A 15,142-nucleotide genomic window follows, 5' to 3' on the forward strand; every position below is an offset into this window, starting at 1 on the left:
CACACAATGCTCCTCCACATTCAGCGACTCGGTAACTTTATGTGGTCTGACACTTCATGGCTCGCGTGCTGTGGCTTTTAAACACTTCTTTCTTCTCTCCTAGATATTCCACGAACTGACCTGTTACAGTACCGTGCTGGAATTCAGCGAGTTCTTTGGATGACCCGTCCCTTCGCCAACGCTTGTAAATGCAGACTGCATGGCTATGCGCTTGGTTTTATACACCTGTGGTCTGAAAACACCTGAGTTGAAAGAGCTGTGGTCCAAACCTTCAGTCATCCGTCGGTTTATTAATGGCTTTGTGTCCAAACAGTATCGGTGCCACAATCGGCTCAAACTCAAGCACTGAAAAACAGATGGAGCTTCTTTTTTATTACAGCTACAAATACTCATTGTCAGTTGTTTTGTTGGTTGGTCAGGAAATCAGAAGATCCTTTTGTTTTCATCTTTTCTGCACTGATCACATCACACAGCTAATTACTGACAGTCTTGCTCCCTCGGGTGAGTCCAGGACTGAACATGTATATTTCTCCCTGCTGGTTATCGCTGCCCCATAAACCTGGCACAAGCAGAACCACCAACACGCCGTCGCTTTTATACAGGCTGTAATAACCTGAGAACGAGCGATTAGGAATCTTGATTGCTTTCATAATGCCTTAAGTTAGAAAAATGATAACAACAATAGATTATAAAAGTGCTATCACTCTGATCAGAGAGACTAAAAAATGCTGAGTTAAAAACAATAATAAATCACACTCAGTTTGATGAGCGCTGCTATGAAAACTGTCTTTATATTTTCACTTGACTGGCCCACAATAAGCCATACAATAAAATCCACCTCTTTCTGATATTGCAATTACTTTGTGAGGAAATGATTCATAAAGGAACAACGTGATAAGAACTGCTAACAGGTTATTTAAGCATGCGGCGTTCGTCAAGGATAAAAACTTAGCTCGTACCATCAGGAGAGAACAAAGTGCATTCTGGTCCAGATTTCACATTAAGGCAATTTAAAATATTCCAGACTGCCTAATTTAGGGGTCGGACTTCTGTGTAACTTAATTCGACAAGATTAATTATACAATTAAATCCAAACTTCTCTCAATTATGCGGAGAAATACTGCCTGCCTGCTCGGGCCGACCCTTCACCTTTGCTGAGGCGAGGTACCTGATAAGCATAATTTTCAACAGGAGCAGAAGAAATTGCTGCCTATTTTGTTGCCGCGCTCGACTCAGCACATTATAGTCCTTTAATTGCCGGCAGACTTCGTCGCCGTGCCCTTGACACGGGAAAGCAAAATGTTATGCTATTCGCCGGCACGTTAGAGAACGTGGGGAGCGCGCTGCTGATTGACAGGCCGATCCACTGAAACAAAAGACTTAATTGTGTCAGTTGACTCTGTAATTACAATCGGCAGTCTTGCCACTTCAGTTTCACCGATTCATCATCTGCGACAGGCAAATGCCTGATGACACAATAAGGAGCTGGTATCGGAGAAGGGAGCGCCGTCTCCAAACAGGTGGACTCAGCCTGGTTAACCTGACTGAGGCTTAACGGGACGTTACTGCCCAGGCAGACTCTCTTTGAAAATGTAGTCCTCTGCTGTCCTTTTATTCACATTGTACCCTTTGCAGCTACACTAAAGGGTCACCGAGAAGCACGGCGTAGGGTCGCTGCTAACCTCCCGCCTGCCTTCCTTTTCATATTTATGTGGAGGCTACGAGCTTGAACCAGTAGGATGGACTTACAAAGAGCAGGTGGGCTCATCCTCCTTGACAAGAAGCCATTATCAGCACAGTTCTTGGAGCGAGAGAGCGAAACCACCAGGGATGGGTGTAAAACCTCAAAGACCTTCAAAATCCCACTTTCTCCCCTCACTCCCTCTCTCTCAATCCCTCCTTGTCATCATTTTATTTGCCCTCTGTCTGCTCTCTTCAGAGAAGGGGGGGAGGCGGGTGGGAAAGTGGGGTCTACTTGACCTTAATCTGCCCAGGAGTGAGTTTCAGAGAGATGACATGCAACCTCAGAGGTAAAGGGCAATTGTTTTTCCCCCTCTTCTGAGAGCCAATTTACAGACCCCGGGGAGTTTTTCCTGAAGCTGGGAACCATTTCAGGCTCTGCCATTGTTTTTGATTCACTCAGCTGAAAGGGGCTAAAAGAGCAGCCTGGCTTTTCCTTATTCTCGCTCTTCCCCCGCTCCATTTAATTCCATCCACGGCGGTACACGGAGAGACGTCTGCGCCGCCGCCTAAGAGAACATGTTCCTGCTTCACACCAACGTCACAGACGCCTGACAACATCCAGCACGAACACTGATAAGTAAATAAGTCCAAAAGGTGAGATTCAGCCTGAGGAAATGATGATGATGATTGCCCGATTGATGGGCGCTCCGATCAGATCCGCCTCATTAGCTCAGACGTGAGTCAAACGAGGACAACGTGAGGACGCGGCTTAAATGACAGCCGCTGCTCAAAGTGATCGGCTGTACCGACAGAGGCCGCATCAGCATAACGTGCAGAAGAAAGTGCATCTATTTCCCCAGCTATAAACAAAACATCAGTTAAACTGGAAGGGTCCAATCAGCATGCAGCAGACAAATCTGAGGCTTGGATTTTCTCACAAACGCTCTGACAGAAGCGCTCGTATAGAAAAGTCAAGAAGTGCTGCATATTTAACAATGTATAAAGGCAGAGAAATTAGCCACCAGACGACTGTTTTGCTGAGCCAGTGCGAGCCATGAATTAATAATTCGGAGCCGAGTTATAAAGTTATTTGTTAACAGTAAATATTCTGTATGTGTCCCTGAGAGCATGACTTTTTAATAATTTGGGATTGTTAAACTTTAATGTTTAGCTCTATTCTGGAAACAATGGTGCTTAGGCGTAATTGATTCTTCTGGTACGGAGTAATTATGATGGCTGTGTCGAAGTGAAGCCTGATCCACTTGGCCCTGGGTGAGAGGGGAGAGCGAGGGAGGAGATTTGAAGGCGAGAAGGAAAGGTTTGGATATATCTCTTGGCAGACAGCCCGAGTGAACCAGAGGCAGAAAGCAGCACAGTGCTGGGAATAGCCACCAACCCTGAGCTATCGTCTAATCCTGACTCTCTCTTTTTTGGCCCGTTCGTTCCACGTCTGCTGGTATTGTTTGTCTAAATGTTCGGGGACTGCTAGACTCCATCGACGGTTCTTCCCAGGCCTGTTGCACGTGTCACTCTCCGTGACACCTCTCTGCCATCCGTGTCCCGAAAGCATCTCGCGTCTAGCACGTCACTGCGCCAAAGGCGGCAGACAGTCGATCTCAGCAGGGGCAGCATTTAATCCGTCAGGGCTCGGTGTTAATTACTCACACGTCCACGAGGCTCTAAAGTCAGGCCGAGTTGACGTGTCCTGGCACTCCTCTTCAAAGGGAACGATCCCACGACCGTGTTTGTCGAAGGCCCGTCAACTTGGCAGATATTAATATGCGATGTAATATGCTCACAAACACATTTAGTAGTCGGGGTCAGAGACGAGCGGGGTGAAAACAAACAGGCGGCGCAGTCCCTCCTCAGGTAAAGGTCGACTGCCACTGATGGGGTTTCCCACGGGTCAGTGACACGTACCGCTTCACGGGAACCGCCAGGAGAAAAATGCCAATTGTCTCGTAGGTTGAGTCTTTATAGCAGACGCACAGTCATAGACGGGTCCCATCTAGAAGTGGCGTAGCAGGCCCTGGTCACAGCTGCTCTCCCCTGCCTCGGGAGGAATTGCTTCCATTTGGCCTGTCACTTTGGCCAGGGCCACTGTGGCTTTTCTCATTTGTCAGCGAGCGGGGCGATCCTTTGGCTCTCATGGCTAATCTGCAGCCGCGGGCTACAGCACGCACACACACACACACACACACACACTCTGTTTTCTCATATATAGGCTTTGGTTCAGAAGGGTCTTTTTACTCTCCGTATTCAGCAGGGGGAAACAACAGCAACACGGAGGGGACAGACAGAGACGTCAGCGCCATCAAGGACAGATGTGCAGCCTCTTGTGGATCACACAGATATTATGTAGAGTGATGACAGCATTATTTTCCCAGAACCTCTGCAAAATCCTTTTTCTGCTCACTTAGAGCTACAAACAACACACAAAGGTAATTGGACACGGTTTTAGTAATTATCCCCCGACGGAGGCAGAAGCATTGCTTTCACTGTGACACCAGTCTGAGTCTGACTCGCTCATTCTCTAACATGCATGAGCGCTCAGTCAGCACTTGATTACAGGAAGGAATGACTCTCAGAGAGGGATATGAAGGTCCAGATGAACATTCATATGTATGGAGCTCTTTCAGCTCAACTTTGTCTCGCTTGCCTTTATTATGCTTTAAAGAAATGTGGTGTAATTATGGCACAATAACCCAGCAATAGTAACACGTTAAAGCACAGAGAGAATGGAGAAGTCCAATTAAAGAGCTGTCACACAAGGCTTTGAGGGAAACGTGGCCAATGTGCTGTGCCAAGACCGATCCTATCATTAGAGGCTGGCGTGGCTTTGAGGTACAAATGCTTTCAAGTCTTTCTTTCAGCGAGCTTCCGCCTCAGTCAACAGGTGATGACTCTACTTGATTATTAGCCCGCCTTAAGCCTACTAGTATCAATATGCAGCTACCTGTGAGATCTATATTAGAATGAAAATTTATTCCGATGATCAAAGGCAGTTCAACACCACTTTGTCTCTCATGATAAAAACAAGCAAGTCAAGGCTTCCTTCTTTTAATGCTGAGAGACAAACCGAGCAGCTCCACATGTGCTCAGCTGTCAGAGCAACACCGGTTAGACGTACTTTAGAACTCAGGTACTAGATGTTTAGAATCATCCATCAACAGTTTATCCAAGTAAGGGTCACGTGGGCGGAGGGGTGGGGGGGTGGAGCCTAGGACACCCTGGACAGACTCCTGTCCATCACAGGACTAACACAGAGAGACAGGCGTTCATTCACACCTATGGCTCAGTTAGAGTCACTAATTAACCTAAAGAGTGCGTCTTTGGACTGTGGGAGGGAACCACGCAGACTCGTGGAGGACATGCAAACGCCACACAGAAAGGCGACAGTGCAAACCCCCTTGTCTATAACCACACTACATTCACACGCTTAGTTTAGAGCCTGGACAGTCAAACATGCACTTTATTGAAAAATTCATTTTTTTATTCTCTAATTAAAAGTGCTGTTGCTTCCAGTTTGGATTCAGGAGACAGACACTATCTCTACTTTTAAGATTAGGCTTCAAACTTTCCTTTTTGCTAAAGCATATAGTTAGGGCTGGACCAGGTGACCCTGAATCCTCCCTTAGTTATGCTGCAATAGACGTAGGCTGCCGGGGGATTCCCATGATTTTCCTTTTCAGTCTCCTTTCTCACTCACTATGTGTTAATAGACCTCTCTGCATTGAATCATATCTGTTATTAATCTGTCTCTCATCTACAGCATGTCTTTATCCTGTCTTCCTTCTCTCTCCCCAACCAATCACAGCAGATGGCCCCGCCCCTCCCTGAGCCTGGTTCTGCTGGAGGTTTCTTCCTGTTAAAAGGGAGTTTTTCCTTCCCACTGTCGCCAAAGTGCTGCTCATAGGGGGTCATATGACTGTTGGGTGTTTCTCTGTATGTATTATTGTAGGGTCGACCTTACAATATAAAGCGCCTTCAGGCGACTGTTGTTGTGGTCTTTACCTTTAACACCAAGTAGAATAAACCATATTCAGAGTGTATTATGCCGAGCACCACTCTGTTACAGAGCAGCCGTTCATTCCACAATTAAAATCATTAGAGTCTGCTCAACTTTCAACTGATTTTCAAGTGTTTTAGATTCTGATTAAATCATCAAATTTCTTATATACGTATACCCCCCCTCCCCATCTGCCTCACCAAAATTAGGCCTACTTGAACTCAAACTGGGCAGTGTATGAAGTAAACACAGGCCTAATTTGGACTTTTAAACCCCCCACTGACTCAGAGTGTCTGACTTTTATCTCAATTTTTAGCATTCAAAGACAGACGTCCACATTCATGTCTACTGCTGAAGTCTGCGAGCAGCTCCAAGAAGGACAGGCGCTAAAGCAGAGGCTCCTTTACCGCAATAAGACGCCGTTTCTGAGAGCGTCGTCTCTAAAGAAAACAAAAACAATCAAAGATGGAGCGTTCCTGTAACTAAGTAACCAGTATCCAGTTTGTCGTACACATTGATCAAAGTCTCATCTTTAATTTACAAATCATTGCAAAATATATTAGAGAAAACATCGTCTGAGCGACGGTCATAACTTTTTAAGTATTTCTGACAACCTTAATGTATTCCCAAGTTTAATTATTTCTTAATATTGACATTTCTAATTAAGCGGCATAATTGGAAAGCTTGTGCGCAGTGGCAATCGTTTCGGCGGCCGCTGAAAAATTAATATAAAAATTATTAATGAATAGTAGCGCTTTTAATTGCTGTGTACCCATATTCATAATTGCTGCAGCATCCTCCTTGAAATGACATGATGACAAATACGAGTGTCATGTCAGCGCTTTGCTTCTTCATCTCACACCTCAATCAAAGCTAATCCATTTCACCTAGCTATGAACACTGAAACAAATTAAAGCCCCATTTCATTTTCCACCTTCATTAATGCATCTTGTTTCCAAGGTTACAATCATTTAGCAAGTGTGCAACAAACAAATTCAAAGAAGCACACGCTTTGATATTTGGAGAGGAAGACATGGATGGAGCTTACTGGGAAAACAAATCGGCACAGAGTCTTAATCCTCCCGGATCCAAAGTGTTCTGCACGTGTTTATCACCAAACAAAGCCTTTTTCATCTGAACAAACATTTTAATATTAGACTTCAGGAGCTTACAGGGAGTGCAGAATTATTAGGCAAATGAGTATTTTGTCCACTTCATCCTCTTCATGCATGTTGTCTTACTCCAAGCTGTATAGGCTCGAAAGCCTACTACCAATTAAGCATATTAGGTGATGTGCATCTCTGTAATGAGAAGGGGTGTGGTCTAATGACATCAACACCCTATATCAGGTGTGCATAATTATTAGGCAACTTCCTTTCCTTTGGCAAAATGGGTCAAAAGAAGGACTTGACGGGCTCAGAAAAGTCAAAAATAGTGAGATATCTTGCAGAGGGATGCAGCAGTCTCAAAATTGCAAAACTTCTGAAGTGTGATCATCGAACAATCAAGCGTTTCATTCAAAATAGTCAACAGGGTCGCAAGAAGCGTGTGGAAAAACCAAGGCGCAAAATAACTGCCCATGAACTGAGAAAAGTCAAGCGTGCAGCTGCCAAGATGCCACTTGCCACCAGTTTGGCCATATTTCAGAGCTGCAACATCACTGGAGTGCCCAAAAGCACAAGGTGTGCAATACTCAGAGACATGGCCAAGGTAAGAAAGGCTGAAAGACGACCACCACTGAACAAGACACACAAGCTGAAACGTCAAGACTGGGCCAAGAAATATCTCAAGACTGATTTTTCTAAGGTTTTATGGACTGATGAAATGAGAGTGAGTCTTGATGGGCCAGATGGATGGGCCCGTGGCTGGATTGGTAAAGGGCAGAGAGCTCCAGTCCGACTCAGACGCCAGCAAGGTGGAGGTGGAGTACTGGTTTGGGCTGGTATCATCAAAGATGAGCTTGTGGGGCCTTTTCGGGTTGAGGATGGAGTCAAGCTCAACTCCCAGTCCTACTGCCAGTTTCTGGAAGACACCTTCTTCAAGCAGTGGTACAGGAAGAAGTCTGCATCCTTCAAGAAAAACATGATTTTCATGCAGGACAATGCTCCATCACACGCGTCCAAGTACTCCACAGCGTGGCTGGCAAGAAAGGGTATAAAAGAAGAAAAACTAATGACATGGCCTCCTTGTTCACCTGATCTGAACCCCATTGACAACCTGTGGTCCATCATCAAATGTGAGATTTACAAGGAGGGAAAACAGTACACCTCTCTGAACAGTGTCTGGGAGGCTGTGGTTGCTGCTGCACGCAATGTTGATGGTGAACAGATCAAAACACTGACAGAATCCATGGATGGCAGGCTTCTGAGTGTCCTTGCAAAGAAAGGTGGCTATATTGGTCGCTGATTTGTTTTTGTTTTGTTTTTGAATGTCAGAAATGTATATTTGTGAATGTGGAGATGTTATATTGGTTTCACTGGTAAAAATAAATAATTGAAATGGGTATATATTTGTTTTTTGTTAAGTTGCCTAATAATTATGCACAGTAATAGTCACCTGCACACACAGATATCCCCCTAAAATAGCTAAAACTAAAAACAAACTAAAAACTACTTCCAAAAACATTCAGCTTTGATATTAATGAGTTTTTTGGGTTCATTGAGAACATGGTTGTTGTTCAATAATAAAATTATTCCTCAAAAATACAACTTGCCTAATAATTCTGCACTCCCTGTATGCCCACAGAATTATGTTCGTTTTTTAAACTTTGCCTTGCTAAAGCTAGACCGGTAAGCGGCTAGGAGTCTGTATGCGAGCGCTGACAGGAGGCAGCGTGAGCAGTAGCTGCAGAGTGTCATTACGTTCGGTGTGTTTCCTCCTGCAGCGTGATGTGACAGTGCCAGACACAATGACCCAATTTGCCTGAGTGGCTCTGGGAAGGGGGACGGGGGGAGCTGCAATAGTAGGCTCCTGCATAAATACTGTACAAAGACTTCAGGCTCTTAGGTAACAATGCAATTTCCTGTATGTAATGCAGTCATGCAGACTGTTTACACGCCGCACTTCTCTCTTTGCTCACACATAAAGGAAAAAATAATGAAGAGCCTAAAGAAATCCAGGGGATGGAGGTGGCTGGGGCAACGATGAGTCCTCCGACTAGCCTCTTTCGCATGCAAATCATATCTGAATTTCTCATTAGCATAAATGCATGAGCAGCTTTAAATGCTTTTAATTTTCAATCTCGCCAAGCAGAGGAGTAATTTGTCACTGTCAAGATGGGAGACTAAAAAGAGGAGGGGGGGGCAGACCGGAGGGAGCCATGGACTCCACACTAAACTGGAATCACAGAAAATTTCTGATTTACTAATTGACTGATGTGCAGTTCAGTCGAGTTGCCTTGAAGGTGTAAATAATTCTGTTTATATTCAAATGGCAAAAATGAGAGAGTGTGGGGTGGATATGGAAAAGCACATTACATGATGCTTCTCCTCAGGCCATACTTTTCTCTGGTGATTCCAATTTCCAGCCTTTTACGTTTTCACTCTGTCTCTCTAAAGGGGTGCGAGTTTGCTGTTTTAGCACATAATCACAGATAATCAACTGGAAATTAAAAACAAAATGTCACATTTTTTACATCTCGCTGCCATTACAGAGAAAGAGGCTGCTCAAAGCTATTCATCAGCGAAGCACAAAACATTCCTGCAGCTTATCACATAAGCAGTTGTAAGTCATTTAAAATTTTATCTCCTTTCTTTCAAGATGTGAGATCAATTGACAGTGCACTCTGAAGTCTAAACCACTAATGCCTCGTTTTTTGAACAAAGCAGTTCAGATTCACACAGACCTTGTTAGCTAAATTTAGCTGTAGGTGAAAACAGGGGGAAAAGATTTAACAAGCTCCCCCATTTAAATGACTAAAACCAATTATGCAAACGTAATTAGTATTCCATAAGAAAACTAAAGGCATCTGCGGCGCGGGGCGAGCTGCTTACCTCCGCACCAGGTTTCCAGAACCGTGCTGCGGCTCGCCAAATGAATTCACTCACCTCATCAAGTGAGCGCCTGTCTCACACTTCGAGCTCCAGAAGCTTCAGAAATTTAGGAGACCCGATCATTATGGTTCCACCTTTATGTGTGCTGTGGGGAATTACTGCAAGATAAAAGAGACAGTGTTTTAAAAGGAGAGAGAGGAAGATGCTAAAAAGGTGTGACATAACAGTAATTTAAGGCTCTCTGTTTTTTAGTGCTGCAGTTAAAAGTTATGGCCAAAGATTATTGACAGGACATCCCATAGCAACCGTACCAACCACACCATCGCCAAAGATGATACCACCTTTTTAATATTCGCTAAAAAGCTGCACAGGAAATAAAAACTTTATTTGGCTGAAAAAAAAAACAAAAAACAAAAAACACAAAAAGGCAGAGGTCCATCGTCCATCCATCGTCCGTCCGCCCGTCTGTCCATCCATCCATCCATCCATCCATCATCTATCCGTCCGTCTGTCCGTCCGTCCATCGTCTTTCTGTCCGTCCATCGTCTGTCCGCCAGTCCATCCATCCATCCATCCATTCATTGTCTGTCCGTCCGTCCATTCATCCATCCATCTATCATTGTCCGTCCGTCTGTCCATCCATCCATTCATTGTCTGTCCGTCCGTCCATTCATCCATCCATCTATCATTGTCCGTCCGTCTGTCCATCCATCCATCCATCGTCTGTCCGTCCGTCCACCCATCATCTATCCGTCCGTCTGTCCGTCCGTCCATCCATCCATTCATTGTCTGTCCGTCCGTCCGTCCATCCATTCATCCATCCATCCATCCATTCATTGTCTGTCCGTCCGTCCATTCATCCATCCATCTATCATTGTCCGTCCGTCTGTCCATCCATCCATCCATCCATCGTCTGTCCGTCCGTCCATCCATCATCTATCCGTCCGTCTGTCCGTCCGTCCGTCCATCCATCCATTCATTGTCTGTCCGTCCATCCATTCATCCATCCATCCATTCATTGTCTGTCCGTCTGTCCATCCATCCATCCATCGTCTGTCCGTCCGTCCACCCATCATCTATCCGTCCGTCTGTCCGTCCGTCCATCCATCCATTCATTGTCTGTCCGTCCGTCCGTCCATCCATTCATCCATCCATCCATCCATTCATTGTCTGTCCGTCCATCCATTCATCCATCCATCTATCATTGTCCGTCCGTCTGTCCATCCATCCATCCATCCATCGTCTGTCCGTCCGTCCATCCATCATCTATCCGTCCGTCTGTCCGTCCGTCCGTCCATCCATCCATTCATTGTCTGTCCGTCCGTCCATTCATCCATCCATCTATCATTGTCCGTCCGTCTGTCCATCCATCCATCCATCGTCTGTCCGTCCGTCCATCCATCATCTATCCGTCCGTCTGTCCGTCCGTCCGTCCATCCATTCATTGTCTGTCCGTCCGTCTGTCCGTCCGTCCGTCCATCCATTCATTGTCTGTCCGTCCGTCCGTTCATCCATTCATCCATCCATCCATCCATCCATTCATTGTCTGTCCGTCCGTCCATTCATCCATCCATTCATTGTCTGTCCGTCCGTCCGTCCATCCATTCATTGTCTGTCCGTCCGTCCGTCCATCCATTCATTGTCTGTCCGTCCGTCCGTCCATCCATTCATCCATCCATCCATCCATTCATTGTCTGTCCGTCCGTCCATCCATCCATCCATCAATCCATCCGTCCATCCATCATCTGTCCGTCCGTCTATCCGTCCGTCCGTCCATCATCTGTCTGTCCGTCCATCGTCTGTCCGTCAGTCCATCCATCCATCCATTCATTGTCTGTCCGTCTGTCCATTCATCCATCCATCTATCATTGTCCGTCCGTCTGTCCATCCATCCATCGTCTGTCCGTCCGTCCATCCATCATCTATCCGTCCGTCTGTCCGTCCGTCCATTCATCCATCCATTCATTGTCTGTCCGTCCGTCCATCCATCCATCCATTCATTGTCTGTCCGTCCGTCCATCCATTCATCCATCCATCCATCCATCCATCCATTCATTGTCTGTCCGTCCGTCCATCCATCCATCCATTCATTGTCTGTCCGTCCGTCCATCCATTCATCCATCCATCCATCCATCCATCCATTCATTGTCCGTCCGTCCGTCCATCCATCCATCCATCAATCCATCCGTCCGTCCATCCATTATCCATCAATCCATCGTCTGTACGTCCGTCCGTCTGTCCATCCATTCATCCATCCATCCATCCGTCAGTCCATCCATCCAGTCCATCTGTCCTTCCTCCTTTTCCATGTATCCACAACCAGAGAACTGAGAATGACCCACTGTCTCAGGTAAGAACAGGTAAGAGTTGGGGGAGATGGGGATGCGGGTTACACCCCAGACAGGTCGTTCATCCAGGGATAACACAAAGCCAGGACGTTCTTGTTGTGAGGCAGCAGTGCTAACCACTGTGCTGCCTAAATCCAAAGAACATCATCATTTTTAATTTAAAATTCAAAAGTTTTAGACAATAACGCTAAAATGTAACCCTTTTCCAAAAAACTTAACACTACAGTGAAAACATGAAGCAGAACTCAGGACCATGACATAGTCTAACCAGCCACTTCATTAGTTACACCTTGCTGGTACCAGGTTGGACTTTTTGCCTTCAGACCTGCTGTAATTCTTCATGGTACAGATTCAACAGGCTGCTGGAAACATTCCTCTGAGATTTTGGTCCATATTGACAGAGAGCTTCACACAGCTGCTGCAGATTTGTCGCCTGCATCCATGATGAGAATCTCTCTCGTTCCACTGCATCCCAAAGGTGCTTAATTCGACTGATATCTGGTTGTAGTGGAGGCCATTAGGGTACACTGAACTCATTGTCATGTTCAAGAAACCAGTTTGAAACAGTCTGAGCTTTGTGACATGGCACGTTATGCTACTAAGAGAAGATAAGCACTGTGGTTATAAAGCCGTGGTGTTTAAACGATGCTCAGTTGGTACTAAGAGGCCCTAAGTGTGCCAAGGAAATATCCCCCACACCTTCACACCACCAGCAGCCTGAACTGCTGATACAAGGCAGGATGGAGCCATTCTTTCATGGTATTTACACCAACATCTGACCCTACCCTCTGAAAGTTGCGGCAGAAATCAAGCATCTGAAGGCAATGTCCGTGTGAACTGTAGCCTTAGTTTGCTGTCCTTCCCTGAGACAGCGGGTCATTCTCAGTTCTCTGGTTGTGTGAGAAAATCCCAGCAGATCAGCAGTTTTTAAAATACTCAGGCCCTTCCTCTCCAAGCTGAGGCTCCATTTGGACTTCGGCAGCTTGTTGTGACCATGTCTGCATGGCTGAACACGAAGAGCCATTGAACAGATGCACCTAATGAAGTGTAACTAGCATTTTGACTGATTACAAGCTGTTAAAGAAAAGTTAATGTTAACCTTTAAGTAATCAGTCTATGACAGCCCTGAACCTAGCAAACACTGTTTACTAGCTACATTAGCCAGTAGCCAGGGATGATCTCCAAAGTAATGCTACATGTAAAAATACGTTTAAAAAAATAAACTGAAGTGACAACTTACATTTTTGCTGAGTTTAATTGTGTAACTATGAAGCTATACATTTATATAAATTATTCTTTTTTTTTTTATCTCTCTGTCATGAACTAGATTTTCTAAAGCTTGGAAACAGATCCCTGAAGAACATCTAGTTCCCTCTCAGACCAGCTTTATTATAGCCCTGAAACTAACATCTATTCGTTGCGCAGTTAACTCAGATGAGACAATAAATGAGCCAAACGTCATTTGGTATTAGAGGTTTTAGCAACCAACAGCCCAAACGACGCATCAGCCGGTTCTCTAACCACATTATTACATTTCTGACACGGTTCCGCCCTAAAGGTGGAGCAGGCCCACAGGTAATGCAGGATTTTCTTATATAAGTAAGTAGTCGTGCCAAACCTGTTTGAGCCTTCCAGCTCCCTTCCAGCTGATAGTATCTAATTGTAGGTTTGTTATGCATTGTTGGTAAATCCAATTTTAAGTGAACTACACATGAGGGGCTACTTGTTCTGGCTGCAGCCCAACCTGCTTGTAAAGCAGCTGTGACAGTCCAGCAGCAGCTCAGGCACGGCAGGAAAAAGCTTGGTTTTCATCAGCCTCACACTGCCCTCCAGTGCCGACAGAGGGAATTTCAAGAGAAATGTGAACCAATTTCATCCAAAATATGGAAAAACATTATGTAAGAAATTATTAAAATGCCAAAAAACAGAACAATCACCAATATTTCGCCACAGATAAGATTTAAATGCATAAAATATTTATTTACTCCCACCCAAACTCTGGTTTTCATTTATAGCAACTGGCGATATCGGCGAGGAAGAACTCCATTTCAGCAGGATAAGACTTCCAATGGAACCAGGCCCACCATCTACAGCAGGTGGACTCCAGACCTCGAAGGCTGGTGTCCTGCAGGTTTTAGATGTGTCCTTGGTCCAGCACAGCTGATTTAAATTGCTAAACAACCTCCTCAACATGTCTTGAAGTTCTCCAGAGGCCTGCTAATGAACTGATCATTTGTGCCAGGTGTGCTGATCCAGAGTGAGATCTAAAACCTGCAGGACACCGGTCCACGAGGCCTGGAGGTCCCCACTCCTGATCTACAGAGACAGGCTGGGTACAGGAGACACACCTCCAGACATGGATTAGTATATCTATAAATGTACCAGATAATTTGATTTTGATTTGAGCTTTTCTCAGCACATATCCACATGCTGGTGCTGTTTGGAGTTTTAAGTGGACCACAGTACACTGTAACTTGTAAGCTGTGTTTATTGATGCAGTATATGTGTACTGTATTGTATTTCATCTGTTTCATAACATTTTATGTAGAATGATAAAATGTCCCCACATTTCACGCGTAAAAAGTTTTATTCAATTCAGTTTTATTTACACAGCGCCAAATCACAAGAACAGTCACCTCAAGGCGCTTTATACTGTAAGGTCGACCCTACAATAATACACACAGAGAAAAACCCAACAATCATATGACCCCCTATGAGCAAGCACTTTGGTGACAGTGGGAAGGAAAAACTTCCTTTTAACAGGAAGAAACCGCCGGCAGAACCAGGCTCAGGAAGGGGCGGCCATCTGCTGCGAGCAGTTGCTAAATTATCATCAGCTCATTCGGGTTGTTCCCACCACGTAGACGCATTTCCTCTTTCTGTTATTGCAATTATGATTACAGTGGTCACCACAGTTTAGCAAAGGCGGTGTTTACCCAGGGGTGTCAAACATGTGGTTAGGGGGCCTGAACCAGCTCACTGAGAGTTTCATGTTGGCCCCCTTGGATTCCTTTAGTTATTCAGTAATGATTCCAGTCCTTAAAAAATGCATTTGTAGTTGCTTTGTAATGATGACAAAAGTATAAAAGATGGACGAAGCCACCAAGATG

This window comes from Perissodus microlepis, chromosome 19 (genome assembly GCF_051167445.1).
Source record: "Perissodus microlepis isolate ML-2025 ecotype Zambia chromosome 19, ASM5116744v1, whole genome shotgun sequence".
Classification (NCBI taxonomy): domain Eukaryota; kingdom Metazoa; phylum Chordata; class Actinopteri; order Cichliformes; family Cichlidae; genus Perissodus; species Perissodus microlepis.